The following is a 19,805-nucleotide window of genomic DNA, read 5'->3' on the forward strand; positions in this document are numbered from 1 at the left end:
CTTTAGGAGACGTTTTATGTCGTCAATCTTTCGGAAGTGTTTGAGATGGAGGCTATGATTTCTTATTTGTGTACTTGTTAGAATTTGCCTGCGGAGCCATCTGATCCTGAACTTTATTTGCAAAGAGATGTTCTTTTCTTTTCTTCTTTTACAGGTTTTATTTCACTTTTACTGGTCAGTCTGTTCAAATTATATATTTCATCTTGATTCAGGTTTGGTGGACTCTGTGTTTCTCAAAACTTGTTCATTTTTTCTAGGTTGTGGAATTTGTTGGCATATGCATACTTATATCGTCTATATTTCAACATTCAAGGTATAATGCTATGAGAATAAGAATAATGACTTTAAATAAATGATATTTTTGAGGCTTTATTTGTTAATAGTGGAATACCTCTCTCATGATAAATGTTCATAAATGTTTGCTAAATAAATTGATAACAAACAATTATATACATTCTGGTCTTCCCAGCTGGCTCTAGTGGTCAAGAACCTGATAGCTAATGCAAAGGACATAAGAGATGCGTTTTCAGTCCCTAGGTCAGGAAGATAACCTGGAGGAGGCTATGGCAACTCACTCCAGTATTCTTACCTAGAGAATCCCATGGACAGAGGAGCCTAACAGGATATAGTCCATAGGGTTGCAAAAACTCAGACATGGCTAAAGAGACTTAGGACACAGACACACATATACAATTAATATTTGTTGGGGAGGAAGGGCTAGAAAACTAATAAGTAATCACTTTATTTCTCAATTCTCTCTATCTCCTAAGCTAAGCCTTCCCTCCCAGCAATTAATGTCAAAAGGAGGATCCAATAAAGGAAAGAGAACAAACTCATGACAACTAGAGAAATTCCTGTGCCGACCCTTAACTAGCACAGCATGGTTTTCCAGTTACTTGAGTATCAGTTGCATCACTAATTTTTGAATTCTATAAGAATGGGAAATATGTTGATACTCATGACCTGTAGGATTTTTTGGAACATACTCAAAAGATGATGTTACATCAGTAGATGAAATATTGCATATGTAAATAAATTCAGGAACAAATAAGTTCAATAGCTATTATGAACTTCCACATATTCACTATTTAACAAATACAAGAAAGATCTCCATGCTTCTGGAACACATTCTTGTGTCCAGAGAGGGACTCATTTCTATCCACTCTCATTATAAAACCATTTTCAACTTATATTCCACTTTTACTTTCAAGTAAAAGGGAGGCAGGCTTTGATGCTTGCCCATTCAGAAAAAGTAAATGAACAGATTATCATCATTGTATCATCTTTTCCCTAGAGGACATATATTTGCTAGCATTTCACTTAATGGCAAAACTCTCGAATTTACTGGAGAAGAATTTTTACTAAGAAGCTTCAGCACCTAACCAACTTCTGAAGCCCCAAAAAATAATAATTTGCTTATTAAAGTTCATCATCCCTGAACCCTTTGCTTCATACTTTCACTCAGTTAACTAGAATTAAACATCTAGATATAGCATACATACTGATTATAAATTTTAGTTGGGGAGTACTGTGCTTTCACATGAGCAAAACTCATACCTGTATCACCGATCCTGCTCACAGCACCAGTTATCTTGCTGTTTCTCACTGGGCAGCACTCAGCTGAATCCATGGTAGGTAAGGTGCGAGCTAAGAAACTAGAAGAAAAGGAGAGGAGCCGGTGGGAACCGCAGACGCGTTTATTCTCTTCTGGCTGGTGCAGCATCCGTAGCAGCAGACATAACATCACGCAATATGATCGTGCACAACCCTTCAGGGCTTTTCCAGGAGAAGCTTATACAGGCATACCGCACAAAGTACACGACCAAGCGAGTACCTTGTGATGCGCATGCGCAGTGCCAAAAATGAGATCCTCTATTACACAGTCATTATTTACAAAACGTGGGGTAAGAGAACCTGAAGGTATGTTTTTGGCTAATTTGCTCTCTCCCCACAATACCTAACTGATGTCATGCTATTATCCAAAACTAAAGATAGTTAGAACACTATTGCTTTCTTTACTAGACTTTGCATTTATTAATTTTGTTTTGATAGACATGTTCATGAGATAACCTATAGAATTGATTAATCAAATTTACTGTTTCTAATGAGAATCACAGTACAGATTTCTACCTTATTCCTTCATAAAGCCTCTATTTTTTTTAGATAAACGTGTATCTTCCCTTAATTCTTGCATAGGTAAGAATGCCCCTGGATATCATCACTTGCTCATGAGGTGAAAGGGAAGATTAAGACATGCCACAAGCTCATTGAGTCTTGGTCCTGACGTAGTACTCATTCAGAGGATTTCATAAGAGATGTCAGCCAAATTCTCAATTTTATTCTTAATGCAAAGTTTCTTTTTGCAAATATTGTTGAAAAATATGTATTCATAGAAAAATTAATTCAGAGAAGCTCCATATACTTGTACTTAAATTATCCCCATGGTAACATTTTGCATCCCATAGCACAATATCACAACCAAGACATTAGCATTGATAAAAGTTTATCCATTTTCAGGTTTTATCAGTTCTGCATGTACTTAATTGTGTGCATGTATATATGCATTTTAATGCAAATTTATCACACTTGGAGATTTGTGAGCCACCCACAGTCCAAGATGCAGAACAGCTCCTTTTCAAAGATCTTTCCTGTTACTGTTTCATAGTCACAACTACCTACCTTTCTTCCCACCTCACATATCTTTGGTTATCACTAAACTGCTCTCTAATTCTATAATATTGTTAATTCAAAAGTGCAATGTAAATGAAATCATGCAGTATATAAACTTTTGACATTTTCCTTTTTTCACCCAGAATAACTCCCTTAAGCTCCATCCAAGTTGCTACATATATCAGTAGTCCATCTCATTTTGTTGCTGAGCCATATTCCATGGAGGTCTGGATGGACCATTCAGTTCAGTTCAGTCACTCAGTCATGTCCAACTCTTTGTGACCCCATGAATTGTAGTAGGCCAGGCCTCCCTGTCCATCACCATCACCCAAACTCATGTCCATTGAGTCAGTGATGCCATCCAGCCATCTCATCCTCTGTCATCCCCTTCTCCTCCTGCCCACAATCTCTCCCAGCATCAGAGTCTTTTTCAATGAATCAGCTCTTCACATGAGGTGGCCAAAGTACTAGAGTTTCAGCTTTAGCATCATTCCTTCCAAAGAACAGTCAGGACTGATCTCCTTTAGAATGGACTGGTTGGATCTCCTTGCAGTCCAAGGGACTCTCAAGAGTCTTCTCCAACACCACAGATCAAAAGCATCAATTCTTCACTGCTCAGCTTTCTTCACAGTCCAACTTTCACATCCATACATGACCACTGGAAAAACTATTGCCTTGACTAGACAGACGTTTGTTGGCAAAGTAATGTCTCTGCTTTTGAATATGTTATCTAGGTTGGTCATAACTTTCCTTCCAAGGAAATTTAATTTCATCTTTTAATTTCATCGCTGCAATCACCATCTGCAATGATTTTGGAGACCCCCAAAATAAAGTCTGACACTGTTTCCCCAACTATTTCCCATGAAATGATGAGACCAGATGCCATGATCTTCATTTTCTGAATGTTGAACTTTAAGCCAATATTTTCACTCTCCTTTTTTACTTTTATAAAGAGGCTTTTAAGTTCATCTTCACTTTCTGCCATAAGGATGGTGTCATCTGCATATCTGAGGTTATTGTTATTTCTCCCTGCAATCTTGATTCCAGCTTGTGCTTCCAGCCCAGCGTTTCTCATGATGTAATCTGCATATAAGTTAAATAAGCAAGATGGCAATATACAGCCTTGATGTACTCCTTTTCCTATTTGGAACCAGTCTGTTGTTCCATGTCCAGTTCTAACTGTTGCTTCCTGACCTGCACAGAGGTTTCTCAAGAGCAGGTCAGGTGGTCTGGTATTGTCATCTCTTTCAGAATTTTCCACAGTTTATTGTGATCCACACAGTCAAAGGCTTTGGCATAGTCAATAAAGCAGAAATAGATGTTTTTCTGGAACTCTCTTTCTTTTTCCATGATCAAGCAGATGTTGGCAATTTGATCTCTGGTTCTTCTGCCTTTTCTAAAACCAGCTTGCAATCTGGAAGTTCACGGTTCGCTCATTACTGAAGCCTGGCTTGGATAATTTTGGGCATTACTTTACTAGCATGTGAGATGAGTGCGATTGTGTGGTAGTTTGAGCATTCTTTGGCATTGCCTTTCTTTGGGATTGGAATGAAAACTGACCTTTTCCAGTCGTGTGGCCACTGTTGAGTTTTCCAAATTAGTTTGTTCAATTGTTCATCACTTGAGGGACATTTTTGCTGCTCCAGTTTACAGCTATTAAAAATAAAGCTGCTGGAAATATTCTCATACATCTTTCCTTATGTGAAAATAAGTTCTCATTTTACTGGAATAAATGCCCATGATATGTATGGTAATTTGTAGTTTTGTAAGAAGCCACTATGTTCTTTTTCAGAGTAACTGTAATATGTTACATTTCCATCAGCAATGTATAATAAATTTAGTTTCTCCACATGCTCACCAGTGTGCTATTATTACTGTTAGTTATTCTGGGTAATGATATATTAGTGTGTTTTAAATTTGCATTTCTTTAATGGCAAACGATTGTAAACATATTTGCATATGCTCATTTGCCATATATGTTTTCTTCAACTAAATGTTTCCATCTTTTGCCCATTTTCTAACTGAATTGTTGTTTAAGCTGTTGAATTTTGAGAATTCTTAATGTATTCTAGATACTAAATTCTCTGTCAAATATGATATTTGGAAATACTTTCTGCCAATAGGTAGCTTGTTCTTTTTCACCTCTTCACATATGCTTTCACAGACAGACATCTTATTTAGATGAGGTCCAATTGATGAACTCTTCCCCTGGATTTTGCTTTGAGATCAAGTATAAAAACTCTTCACCTAGGCCTATACCTCAAAGATTTCTTCTTTTTTTCCTGAAAGTTTTATAGTTTATTCTTTACATTGATTGAAGTCCATGATCTGTTTTGAGTTTTTTTGTTTTTTTTGTTTGTTTGTTTGTTTTTAGTTAATTTGTATAATGTTTAAGTTAAGGTTCATTATTTGCCTGTGAAAATCCAATACTTTTAGCATTTGTTGAAGGTCTTGATTTTTTGCATAACACAGATTTTCCACTGTTGTCAAAATTCAGTTTGGCATTATTGTATGTGTCTGTGTTCTCTAGTTTGTTTGCTTATATATGTGTTTATTTCTCCATCAGTATTGTCCTGATTATGATTGCTGTATGTTCTATGTTTAAGATACAGTAGAGTGATTTCTCCCAATTTGTTGTTGTTCATCTAAGTGGTTTTATCTATTTTAAAGTATTTGTTTTTCCATATGAATTTTAAGGTAAGTATGTCTATAATAAACTTGCTGGAATTTTTACTGTAACTGCATGTTTTGCCAAAGTTTCACTTTTATCTCAGGTTCAAAGGATTTGTTAACAAAATAACCCACTCGTTCAATACAAACAAATAATACCAATATTTATTAGAGAATTCCCTAGCTTACTTTCAATATACTAACATTAAAAGAAAAGAGTAATAGGAACAGCAGAGGATACGTCACCAAATTGAGTTGTGCCCATATCCACACTCAGTTAGCGCTGGGAAACTCTGCATCACAGCACATCTGGAGTCTGGATTGGCAAAATGGTCCCAGGCAGGACATCTGCTCCAAGGGTGAGACCGCACAGATTGCAGTTTGGCATTCCCACTTATAATCCCAGGATGCAAACTGATTTAATCATCAATCTGTGAGCAAATCACAGCTCTGGTTTCATGTTAATGCTATTTGTCTTGTCTTGTAAAATTTGATACATTGCTAAGTCTGGGGCTTGGTTGCTCAGACCCCCTCCAGGGGCTCAACAATCTCAGGATTCTTCCCCATCTTATCTGTGGTGCTCTCACAGTAGACAGTGAGGGCACTCCCAGTCAGCGCAGTGTCCAGACAGGTTCCTAGCAAAGTCAGAGGCCTGCTCTGCTTGGACTCTGAAGCCTAACTAAGACTATTTATTTAATCTCCCTAACATTGCATAGAGGGGACTGGCACCTTCACTATGTTGAATCTTACACTCTAACTTGTCTCATTGGATTTTTATAATTGTTTATATACAGGTCTTTCAAATGATTTGATAGTTGCACACTTACGTGTTTCATTTTCTTTCAAGCAATTACGAATAGCATTGTCTTTTTATTTCAATTGCCATAGGTTTGCTATTTATAGATAGAACTGTATTGTTTTCCATATATTGGGTTTATATCCTGTTAACTTACCAAAATGACATAGTAGACCTAGGAATTTCTTGGAATTATTTTATGGTCTATCTTCGTAAAGGACTTCCCAGGTGGCTCAGTGATAAAGAATCTGCCTGCAGTGCAGATTTGATCCCTGGGCTTTAATCCCTTGATCAGGAAGATACCCTGAAGAAGGAAATGGCAACCCACTCCAGTATTCTTGCCTGGGAAATCCCATGGACAGAGGAGCCTGGCAGGCTACAGTCCATGGTATTGCAGAGAGTCAGCCACTACTTAGTGATTAAACAACAACAATCTTAGTAAATGTTCCATAGGGTTTTGAAAGGACATGTGCCTCTCGCAGTTGGATGGAATGTCCTATATGTGTGCTTAGATCCTTTTGGCTGACTTTGCTGGTGAGTGTTCTATGACTTTGTCTATTTTCTCTCCAGTAGTCCCTCTCTAATAGATAGGAATATTCAAACATCTAACTTTAACTGTGGACTTATCTCTTCTTTTATTTATTAATTTTTTTATTTCATGTTCATCTTTTTTGGGCCCTTCACACACTACTGTGTAAGAAAATCAGAGCACTGCTTGCCAACTATATCATGGGCAGGACTTTGGAGTGGAAAGTCAGCTCTTCGTTTTGTCCTATAAGAAGCAAAGAAAGGGCAGTATTTCATTTGAGCTAGTTAGATATTGCCAAAAAGATTTCTGTTCTTGCCAAAAATACTTCTCTTCTTCCACTCTACAATTTCCCCAATCCTTTGGCCAATGGGATAGGCTTTTGTGGAAGTTTTTGTATGTGCCTATTGGTGATTCCCATAGACAGAGGAGCCTGGCGGGCTGCAGTCCATGGGGCTGCAAAAAGTCAGACACGTCTGAGCAGCTAAGCACAGCAGCATTGGTGGCTCCAGTTTTGAGTCTGTCACAGCATCCTTTCTAGGATACATGAACAGTAGTAGAGAAACCCAGGAAACCCACAGTTCTCCTCTCTCCTCTCATTTCTCTCTCCTGTCTTGTCATTTCTCAAGCTCCAGGGCACCAACAAAACCTATCTTCTTTCTTTTCACACTTCAGAGTCTTCTCAGAATGGTTTATTGCATTATGTACTGTGTTGTGCTTAGTCACTCAGTTGTGACCAACTCTTTGTGACACCATGAACTGCAGCTGTCAGGCTCCTCTGCCCATGGGGATTCTCCAGGCAAGAATACTGGACTGGGTTGCCATGCCCTCTTCCAGGGGATTTCCTAACCCAAGGATTAAACCTAGGTCTCCCACAATGCAGGCCAATTCTTTACCATCTGAGCCACCAGGGAAGCCCAAGGATACTGGAGTGGGTAGCCTATCCCTTCTCCAAGGGATCTTCCCAACCCAAGAATTGAACCTGGGTCTCCTGCATTGCAGGTGGATTCTTTACCAGCTGCTACCAGATAAGCCCTTATTGTATTATATACAAGGCTTTTTATTTCATAAGAAGTGCCTGGGGGAAGGGAACTACTTCATCTTGGCCTGCAAAGCATGATTTTTATCAGCCTTTGCCACTCAAAGCTTTCCTTAGTTTTGGTTTTCATAGGTTAAGGGTCGATAATATAATTGGCATGTGAAGTGAAGTGAAATGAAGTCACTCAGTCGTGTCCAACTCTTTGTGGCCCCATGGACTGTAGCCTACAAGCCTCTTCTGTCCATGGAATTTTCCAGGCAAGAGTACTGGAGTGAATTGCCATTTCCTTCTCCAGGGCATCTTCCTGACCCAGGGATCGAACCCAGGTATCCCGCACTGCAGGCAGATGCTTTACCGTCTGAGTCATGCAGCCCTATAATTCTGCAAATTTTTAACTTGCTCTAGTCTCTTTCATTCCTCCCCACATACTTACCATCTCTCCTCTGAACTCATTTCTTATGACTTCTCTTTAAATGCAACTTATAGTAATCAACACACACCATGTTTGTTCTTTTTGTTCAATTTCTTCTTTTAAAGTTACACCTACCTTGAGAATATTATCTGCTTTCCATGATATCTCAGGCAAGCATTCTAGCAAGTGCTTCCCACTGCATGAAAGGATCCCCATCTTTCCAGCCTCCAAGAGAGGTTTCTTCTTCATCTGCCAAGTGAGCATTAAGCCAGAGCCTCATATTTGATGTTTCTATTACAGAAATAGAGTTCTTTAAGAGCCAACTTCCAAATCAATCAGGTATCAAATGATTCCTGAAACTCTGTGGCTGAAAATAAGAAAAACTGTTTCTTTCATTTGTTGTATTAACAGCACAGCTGCTTGGGAACTCTGCTCCACACCATCTCCTTTTAGATCTAGGCTGAGTCAGGAACCACCCTCTTAAAAGCCCCCTGCCTTGTTGTGCAGAGTGAAAATGAGTACATAGGGCTGATTCTTAAAGCTTCAAGGCCAAAGTGATGTTCCATCCACTCACATGTCTTTGGTCATTGCTATGTTCAAGTAGGGAAGTAAAATCTTACCACATGTTTGGTGGGAGAAAAAATAAACTGGTATGATCAGTCTTGGTGACTGCAATAATGAAAAGGATTTTCCCATCATCCAGAGTCCCTGTATTTCAAGCACCTGGGGCTAGAGTGACTTTGCTCTCTTTAAAGGAAGAAGGGTGATAGTGAGTATTTGTCAGCCAAAAAGCTGGAATTTTGCTAAACACTGTCAGCTGCTTTAAAATAATCATTTGTTTCTTGTTTTTTATTAAACAATTTAGCTTAGAGAAGTGATGTCCTAATTAAAATAAGAGTAAGGATGATTATGTGTCCCAGTAGTTGCTTTGAGAAGCACGATGGTTAGTATGATGGAAAAGGTCTAATAAGGTATCAAGCAACTTTGACTTTTTCACCCATTGCTCCTTTGTGCCTAGAGATTGTGCAATTATTGTGTGAGCATAAAGAAAAAAAATCTACTCTATAGCTGAACAGAAATGTGGAAGGGCTTGGTGCATGGCAGCACTGCAGAACCAGAGGTCTATTCTTGGACTGCCAACACTGAGACTTTTAATGATGTGTGAAAAAATGAAACTCTAAATGATTAAGGCACCTTATCTGAATTTCAAGTTTCATGCAGCTGGATGTAATCTAGACTTAACTGGTGCAACATTTAAAGGCTACTCCATCTACTATTTAGTCAACCTAACTATTGTACATATTTATGTATTCACATATACATATTTCTTTATACACACACATTCTTGTGGAATTGTTAAGTCATGTCTAACCCCATGGACTGTAACTTATAAAGTTCCTCTATCCCCGGAATTTCCCGGGCAAAAATCCTTCAGTGGTTTGCCATTTCTTACTGCAAGGAATCTTTCCAACCCAGGGATTGAACACCCAACTCCTGCATTGGCAGGTGGATTTCTTGTCACTGAACCACCAGAGAAGGATATACACACACATATATGCATGTATTTCTAACATCTGTTTACCTATCTATCTATCTAGAAAGAGAAAGAAAGACAACAAAGATTATGTAACTTGTCCAAAATTGACAAATAGAAAGTGGCAGAACTGAGATTTCAATTGAAGTTGTTTTGGTTACAAGATGGAATCTATCCATCTATTTATCTATCCATCTATCTTAACATATCAATCTAAATGAGATATTGTCTACAAAGATCTTCTTTCTCTTTTTCTATTAAAATATTTCAAAATTATTTGAAAAATTATAGATACATAAAGTGCAGGCTAATTCTTCCATATCTCTATCCTCACAACATCCCCCATAGTTTCCAGAGCTAAATATTAAATTTCAAAGCTTCTCAACAGAAAGGGATTTGGTTTATATGATTTGTAGCCACAAGAGAGACAATATGGCAAAAAGAAAGGACTAAGATAAAAGGAGGATCTTCTTATCTTCGGGACTTTACAACCACAGCTTTTGGACACCTCTGGACTTCTATGGGGTTAGGCAGAGCAAACTTTTATAGAAGAATCGTTAGTACAATGTCCCTCTGTTTTTCCTTAAATTCTTTTAAAGATGCTGAGACTTACAGCATGAATGGCAACTCTTAAAAAAAAAAAAAAGTACAACCACATTCCAAATAAGAATCTGTCAAGAAGCAGATTTAAGAAGAAAATGAAATGAAAGAGAAAATAGCTTTAAGCCATTGCTCATTTTAATTTTATTAAAGCTTTCTTTTAGCAAAATAAGTTAACTTTTTTTTTTTTTTAATCAAAGCCAATTGCAGTTACTTGGGGATATTTCTTATTCCTAATAATTTTGAGTATTTCTTAACTTTCAATCATTTTTGAAATTGTTAAATACATGAGAATCTACGTAACAATGTTTACAAAGACCTAACTCCATGAAAACATAACAGTGTTCTCCATTTCTTCACTTATGTATCCTCAAAACACACAAGTGGTTAAGGAATCCTCTCAACTTCAGAGAAGAGAAGACAATGTCTTAGAAGTTTCATTGGCTCCAGGCTATTCACTTGGACAAAACAATCTTTATTTCTTAAACCTGCAGGCTTAAACAAATACCTTGTTATATGTATTTATGAGTTTAATTAAGTATAATAAACAGTAAGGCCTGCATTCTACTTACTTTTGAATAACTGCCCTGGTGTATAACAACACATCCTGAAAACTCAATAAACAGAAATGTTCCAGTCAATGAAAACTCACAGATATGTAGGAGCAGCAACGGAATCAAGAAAGAGAACAAATGCCATTTCCCTCACTTGTGTCCCCTTCTAATGTCAGCACTCACCCTCTCCCTAAATGCAATTCTTATCCTAGATTTATAAAATTTAGCTCAAATATTTCATGATTTTTTTAATTGCATGTAAGTGGAAAATGGAGTGTGCATTGTTTCATTTGCTCCTTTTACTCACTGCTATGTTTATGATATTTAGTCTTGTCTTTGAGTATAACTGATTCATTTTATAGATACTTATAATGTATTTCACATTTTGCCGTTATTTTGCCATTATTACAGACATATCTACTTGACTTCGGAAGTGCCAGTTTCCAGTTTGGGGTTATTATAATGCTGCTATGAGCATTTATGTCCTTGTCTTTTGGTACATATGTATAGTGTGTGTTTCTATTGGATACATATGTAGAAGTAGAATTATTTGCTCATTGGATGGGTATATATCAACTGCATAAATAATGTCAAACAATTTTTCCAGAATGATAGGGCTATAGATTGTATCTGATACATGTGTGACATATTCCTTTAGATAGTGAGCACTTTTGATTTCTCCAGCGATCTTCATTTCTTTAAAGTAAAGAAATATTAAACTGATCAATAGAATTCTTACTAACCACTGATACGGCTGTGCTTTTGCAAAGATACTGTTTTTAGAAATTTATTTTCAACAGTGTTTCCTGTTATATAGAAATAAAATAGTTATATCAGATGTACTCTTTTCAAATATATTTTCCCCCAGGCTGTGGCTTGTCTTCTCATTTTCTTAACATTGTTTTACACAGAGCAGAAGTTTTAATTTGAATGAAAACCAACTTTTAAAATTATTTCCTTAATGGACTGTGCCTTTGGTGTGATGTCCAAAAAGTAATCACTAAATTCAAGCCTAATTAGGCTTTCTCTTATGTTATCTTCCAACAGTTTTATACTTTGCATTTACATTTTTATCTATTATCCATTTGGAGTAAACTTTTGTGAAAAATGCAGTGCTTGTCTTTAGATTCTCTCTCTCTCTCTCTTTTTTTTTTTTTTGGTTGTGGATACCCCATTGTGCCAGCACTATTTCTTAAAAAGATGATTTTTGTTCTATAATACTGCATCTGCTTCTTTATTAAAGATCAGCTGACTATATTTATGGGGAAAGGACTTATTTCCCAGAGTCTTTCTATTCTGTTTTATTAATCTGTCTATCCTTTTAGCAATATCATACTTCTTTGATTACTGTAATTTTGTATTAAGTTTTGAGGTCTGCTGCTGCTGCTGCTAAGTCAGTTCAGTTGTGTCCGTTTCTGTGTGACCCCATAGATGATAGCCCACCAGGCTCCCCCATCCCTGGGATTCTCCAGGCAAGAACACTGGAGTGGGTTGCCATTTCCTTCTCCAATGCATGAAAGTGAAAGTGAAAGGGAGTCTTTCAGTCGTGTCCGACTCTTCGTGACCCCGTGGACTGCAGCCTACCAGGCTCCTCCATTCATGGGATTTTCCAGGCAAGAGTACTGGAGTGGGGTGCCATCGCCTTCTCCAAGTTTTGAGGTCAAGTAATGTCACATCTCTGACTTTTGTCTTCTCCAACACATAAATATTGTGTTGGCTGTTCTGGGTCTTTCACCTCTCTGTATAAATCTCAGAAATAATTTGTTGATGTCCACACAATAACTCTCTTTGAGATTTTTTATTAAGATCACATTTAATCTTATAGATCAAGTTGGGAAGAACTGATACACTGACAATATTGAGTCTATGAATATGGGATATCTCTCCATTTATTGCATCCTTTGATTTTTTTCATCAGAATCTGTACTTTTTTCATACAAATCTTGCAAATAATTTGTCAGATTTATACCTAAGAATTTCATTATTTGGTGCTAATGTAATTTATAGTGTGTTTCAAATTCCAAATTTTCATTGCTGGTATTTTCAAAAGAGATTGACTTTTGTAACCTTGTAGCCTACATCTTTGCTTTAATTACTAACTAGTTACAGATTTTTTCCCCCCACCTTAGGTAGGACAGGAAGACAAGAAAGACTAGTACTGGGTAGTTTGCTCCCCCCAGATAGGTTAGACTTTGATAAAACCCCAACAGATTAGGCTCTTGTAAAAGGCTATGGTTTTTCCAGTGGTCATGTATGGATGTGAGAGTTGGATTGTGAAGAAAACTGAGCCCCGAAGAATTGATGCTTTTGAACTGTGGTGTTGGAGAAGACTCTTGAGAGTCCCTTGGACTGCAAAGAGATCCAACCAGTCCATTCTGATGGAGATCAACCCTGGGATTTCTTTGGAAGGAATGATGCTAAAGCTGAAACTCCAATACTTTGGCCACCTCATGCTAAGAGTTGACTCATTGGAAAAGACTCTGATGCTGGGAGGGATTGGGGGCAGGAGAAGGAGACGACAGAGGATGAGATGGCTGGATGGCATCACTGACTCAATGGATGTGAGTTTGAGTGAACTCCAGGAGTTGGTGATGGACGGGGAGGCCTGGCGTGCTGCGATTCATGGGGTGGCAAAGAGTCAGACACGACTGAGCAACCGAACTGAAAATAAGTTCTCTTGAGGGCAGGGTTTGTTAAGAACAGAACACTCTGGAGTATTTCAAAAGTTACTTTTCCCCTTCATCTGTCTCCCCCTGCAAGTGATCATTTCTTATATTCTGGACATTCTGGCTATTAGTATTATAGATATAGGACCTTTATAATCCTCATATTTAGCACTCACTTCCCTTCTCAGAGGTAGCTGAGGCACAAGTGCTTGTCTATGTTTGGCTTTCTGACAGGATTGCCAAAACTGCCCCAGTAAAAGCGGGGTACTGACCCACATAGCCTCTTGTGGATGAGTGGGTTGGATGTCTGTCTTTCCTCTAGGGCCCATTCATACCAGGGAGAGGAATGTGAGGTCCTGAATCAGACTTTCTATTGCCACAGGGGCAAAAGCTCAGCACACACTTGCTAATACTATAGGAAAGAGGAGTTGGGAGTGAGTTGCCAGCCAGGGCTTCCCTGGTGGTCAGACAGTAAAGAATCTCCCTACAATGCAGGAGACCTGGGTCTGATCCCTGGGTTAGGAAGATCCCTTGGAGGAGGACATGAAAACCCACTCTAATATTTTTTCCCTAGAGAATCTCCATGGACAGAGGAGCCTGGAAGGCTACAATCCATGGGGTCACAAAGAGTCGGACACGACTGAGTGACTAAGCACTAACACTAGCACTACCACATACCAAAGGGCTGTCCTGGTAGCTCAGCGGTAGAGAATCTGCCTGCCAGCGCAAGAGACATGATAGACTCTGGTTGGATCCCTTGGTCAGAAAGATCCACTGGAGGAGGGATGGCAATGCACCCCAGTATTCTTGCCTGGAAAATCCCATGGACAGAGGAGCCTGGCTGGCTATGGTCCAGGGGGTCTCAAAGAATGAGACACGACTGAGGGACAGAGTATGGCATGCCGCACCTACCAGGAGCTCTGCCATCTCCTCGATTTATGGGTGGGACTGGGGACTAACTACAGAGCCTGCCGACAGGCGATATGTAGGGCTACGATGCTGAATAGCCTGTCTCACGATACTGGGTGGGGTGGAGAGCAGCCTCCACTGAGCCCTGCCGACACTCAGGTTGTAGGAAACCTCACGCTGAAAAGCTTTGTCCCTCACTGCAAGTTCTCACTGCTGCCAGGCGGGGGGATTTCCGGGGAAGCTTAGGCGACCACTAGGCTCTGCTGACCCTGCTGTAGGGGAAATTAGACCACGGCTTCCTTCTGCACACTTAGGTGGGATAGCAGATCGCTAGTCAACCATATTGACATAGCTTCAGCAGGTTTGCCCACTGCTCAGGGAAAGAAGAGAGCTCTCCACTCAGCTCTGCTGATGCCACTCTCCTGAGGGTTGAAGCGCTGCTGGCATTCACTGATTAGGGACAGAGGAACAGCAGCCTGCTCGTTCCTGCTGGTATCACTGGAAGAAGAACTCATAGGACCACTGTCTGACCTGTGCATCAAGATGTGGGGTGAAAAATTATCTCTCACTCACTTCTGTTAAAACCATGGTAGTGGGAGAGGGCAGGTTTCCAATGATATTCTGATGGAATCAGTTGGGTATTGACAAAAATCTGTTTTCTTTTCTCTTAGACCACTGGTTCTGAAATTTTTGGCCAAGGAGAATGGATTTTCCCAGCCACCTTATTTTTTTTTTCTGACCCAATTGGCAATTCCAATTAGGAGGCTTCTGAGGTGCCATGTCAGATATATATGGCTGGAAAAAAGATAGCCCAGCGAACACAACTTCTCAAGTCCTGAGGACCCTAGTCAGCCATCAAACATTTCCACCCTTCAGAGTCTTCCCACATCTAATCATTTTGTTATGTTCAAGGATTTTTACTTACAAGAGAAAGAATCTGGGAGATGTAGGGCTACTTCATATTACTAGAACAGAAGTTTCACCTCTTAATAATAATATGACTTTTTTTTGGGGGGGTAATCATTGTTACATCAATCTTAGTCCACAGATACATTGGTAAGCTTTGTGCAGGCTTGCACATTCATTTGTTGGAGAAGGCAATGGCACCCCAATCCAGTACTCTTGCCTGGAAAATCCCACGGATGGAGGAGCCTGGTAGGCTGCAGTCCATGGGGTCGTGAATAGTCAGATAGGACTGAGCGACTTCACTTTCACTTTTCACTTTTATACATTGGAGAAGGAAATGGCAACCCACTCCAGTGTTCTTGCCTGGAGAATCTCAGGGACGGGGGAGCCTGGTGTGCTGCCATCTATGGGGTCACACAGAGTCGGACACAACTGAAGTGACTTAGCAGCAGCACATTCATTTTGCACTTGCATATCATTTCCAGCATCATGAGAATTTAGTAATTCTTGCATGATTTATGGACTTCCCTGGTGGCTCAGACAGTAAGTCCTCCTAGTGATATCTCCATTTTTGACAATTTACATGAATTTTTTAAAGGGAAATTTTAATATGTTATTTAAAATACTGTTGGACAATACCTGGACAATTCCTGTATCTTTATTAAATATTCTATTCCCATAATGAATCATAAGATAATTCACTTGCAACATGAGGTCTCTATAGTTTGTAACATTAATAACTAGAATAAAAATTTCCATTCTTGTAAGGAGGAAGTTGGGAGCAGGATGGTAGGGACATTTAGGGATATTTATGGACAGAAAAAGAAAGCTGGTGCCTGTGGAGCAATGCCAAAAGCATGGACTTTAGAATCAGAGGGATCAGAACTGGAATCCAGCTTCACTGATGCTTATAGACATTTTATTAAAAGACATTTTATTAAAAGTGGCTTTCAGTTCACTTTTTAATTTGTGCAATAAGAATAATAATTTAAGATATTTTACATGTAGTGGTGTTTTCTTTCTGAAAATCATACTCTCACCATGGATTTTCTGCTGCTTTATGGGGAAAATGGGCATGTTCTCACTCGATTCCCACCCTCCACCTCCAGTCAGTCCTACCACTGGGTAAAGATTCTTGGCAACAACTCTAACTGGAAACCAGCAGAAGAGAGAATATAAATATATAAAGCATCTTCTTAAAATATACAAATTGCACCAAATATAAATTTGTTTCCAAAACCCTTCCCCCAATCAGTTTGGGGATGAAAAACATCTTGTGTTTTACAACTACATTTGTTATTGCAAAAATATGCAACTCTATAAAAATGAGTGCTGCAAAACCCTTTCTTTAACAGTTCTCTCTTGCTGTCCAGGAGGCTTTATCACAGAACTGATAATAAAAGCAAAGCCAGGCTCATTTCCAGCAACTTAATGAGTTTCCCCAGCTGTTATCATGAGCAAAGTATTCTTAAATATGAAGATAGAGTTACTTTGAAAACCTATACTGATTTTATCTTCTGACTAGCCATCTGCAGTTTATGGCAACACATTTTCTCAGATGCTGCCTTCATACCATGTAAATGATGACCATTGAAAAGGAGTATTCACTCGTAGTGCTATTGGCTTTCCCATGTTTAAACAAGTCATCCTGCATCTAATATTGTGGTGTTCTTTGCATAACTACCTACAGGTCAGCTCACAAAGCTGTATTTGCTATTTCATTAGCAGTCCCAGGAGTAATTTTTCAAATGCTTTTCTGGTATAATGCTCTTTCTCCTTCCCTTAAAAATGCCCAAATATAAAAAGGAACAATAAATACTCTAGGCTATAATAAAAACTTAATTTGCTCATTCTAAATGTAAATTTACATAGATTGCTGAGATAAAATTGGCATTTTAATTATAGATTGCAAAGGGAAAAGATCATATTTCATTGAATATTTCCAAGTTATTGCATTTAAATGGCATTGCGTGTAAAGTAGCCCAATCAGTCATTCCTGGAGGCTTGATGATCTTGGATAAATGTGGAAATTTGAACTTCTAAATAATTAGTTTAAGTATCATTAAGCCTTTTAAAACCCATTTCTGCTTATTATAGTTTACATATTAAAATGTATTTACTCAGGTTTTGGATAATTTCAAATGTGAGAGAAAAAAGCCAGGCATTAGATTAAAAATATATTAAGTTACAAGCATCTCAGCTGATGCAAACTGCCTGCCTCTCTGATGGTGTGGCTTTTCCCTTGTCCCTGTGAACATTCTTCTACTGAACTAGAATATAGAGCACAGAGCCTCTTTTGCTTCCAGACATATGGCCATGTTCCTGTTCAACATCAGAAACAAGAAGGAAAACAGCAGATGTGTGAAGAGATTTTTCTACAACAGTGTCTCCAGAAGTATTGAATGCACTTGGGGCTTTATTCCAATTGGTCATGCTTTGCATTCATATCAGAGCCTATGTGTCTGTGCGCTTAATGGGGAATCAGTGTGGTCCCTCTAAACTCAATCTCTTCTGGTTCACATCGATATCTGGGTAAACTTTTCAATTCCACTGTTTTAAATGTTCACAAAATTATACAGGGAAATATCTTGTAAAAGATACAAGAACAATCAACTGGGATTTTTGAACTGAAGCTATCAAGTATAAGTAAACATTATCTATAAGGTAGATAGAAATAAATTAATAAGACTTTGTCCAGACTTCAATTCATGGAAAATATACATGAGAGAAAAAAATGATAACCATTATTTTTTTTCTATCTTCAACATGAATGCATTGATAATGAAATGTAAAGTCAATGTCAGTAGTACTCAGAATGTACCCTTAAACATTTGAGGGTCTCAAGACCCGTTCATAGAGTTCACATTATGGAAATTATTTCTTATATTGATAGTAGCACTCTATTTGACATATTTGCATTTTCTCTGATGTTGCCAAAGCAATGGTGTGTGATTAGTGCACCTTGGCACAAACCACGACAACAGTAACAAACTCTACAAGTTGCTGTTATTTTTGTAACTGCTATCTGCTTGTGATTCTTTAAAACAACAAAAAAAGAAATAATGCTAGTTTCACTTCAGAATTTCGTTACTCTTCATGAAATAATAAGTTGTTTGACATCCCTAATTTATGTATTTTTATACATTAGGTGTTATAAAACAGAAATACAGAGTTAATATGCTGTGGTCCAGTGTTTATCTCAATGAAAAGCACATATAGACTGAGTTGTACATTAAACTAGTTCAGTTTTTCATGAAATAACATCTTTAATTGAAGGAATAAATGGTAGACAAATAAAGGTTATTCAGACTTAGATACTTAAGGAGAAATTTCTTGAAAATGAATAGTGTGAGTCTGTCAGGAAAACAACTGGCAACATATGTTACCTAGGATAATATTCTAGCTTTCAAGACAAAATACTAGCTTTTTTCAAAAAAAATTAATGAGCTACCTTGAACTAAACATCATCCCAAAATTTACAGACTTTTCTAATGCCTGGCTTTATTGAGATATAATTGATGTATAACATTATGTAAGTTTAAAGTGTACAACACAGTAATTCAATACAGATATATTGCAAGATGATTATCAGAATAGGGTTAGGTAACATCTCTGTCACTGTCACCACATAGAATTGTCATTTATTTTTTGTGGTGAGAATATTTAAGATTTATTGTCTTAAGAAGAGGTGGCAAGAATACATGGAAAAACTGTACAAAAAAGATCTTCACAACCCAGATAGTCATGATGATGTGATCACTAATCTAGAGCCAGACATCTTGGAATGGGAAGTCAAGTAGGCCTTAGAAAGCATCACTGTGAACAAAGCTAGTGGAGGTGATGGAATTCCAGTTCAGCTGTTTCAAATCCTGAAAGATGATGCTGTGAAAGTGCTACACTCAATATGCCAGCAAACTTGGAAAACTCATCAGTGGCCAAAGGACTGGAAAAGATCAGTCTTCATTCCAATTCCAAAGAAAGGCAATGCAAAAGAATGCTCAAACTACCGCACAATTGCACTCATCTCACATGCTAGTAAAGTAATGCTCAAAATTCTCCAAGCCAGGCTTCAGCAATACATGAACCGTGAACTTCCAGATTGCAAGCTGGTTTTAGAAAATGCAGAGGAACCAGAGATCAAATTGCCAACATCCACTGGATCATGGAAAAAGCAAGAGAGTTCTAGAAAAACATCTATTTCTGCTTTCTTGACTATTCCAAAGACTTTGACTGTGTAGATCACAATAAACTGTGGAAAATTCTGAAAGAGATGGGAATACCAGACCACCTGACCTGCCTCTTGAGAAACCTCTATGCAGGTCAGGAAGCAACAGTTAGAACTGGACATGGAACAACAGACTGGTTCCAAATAGGAAAAGGAGGACTTCAAGGCTGTATATTGTCACCCTGCTTATTTAACTTCTATGCAGAATACATCATGAAAAACGCTGGACTGGAAGAAACACAAGCTAGAATCAAGATTGCCAGGAGAAATGTCAATAACCTCAGATATGCAGATGACA

Source organism: Ovis canadensis, chromosome 4 (genome assembly GCF_042477335.2).
Source record: "Ovis canadensis isolate MfBH-ARS-UI-01 breed Bighorn chromosome 4, ARS-UI_OviCan_v2, whole genome shotgun sequence".
In the NCBI taxonomy this organism is placed as follows: Eukaryota; Metazoa; Chordata; class Mammalia; order Artiodactyla; family Bovidae; genus Ovis; species Ovis canadensis.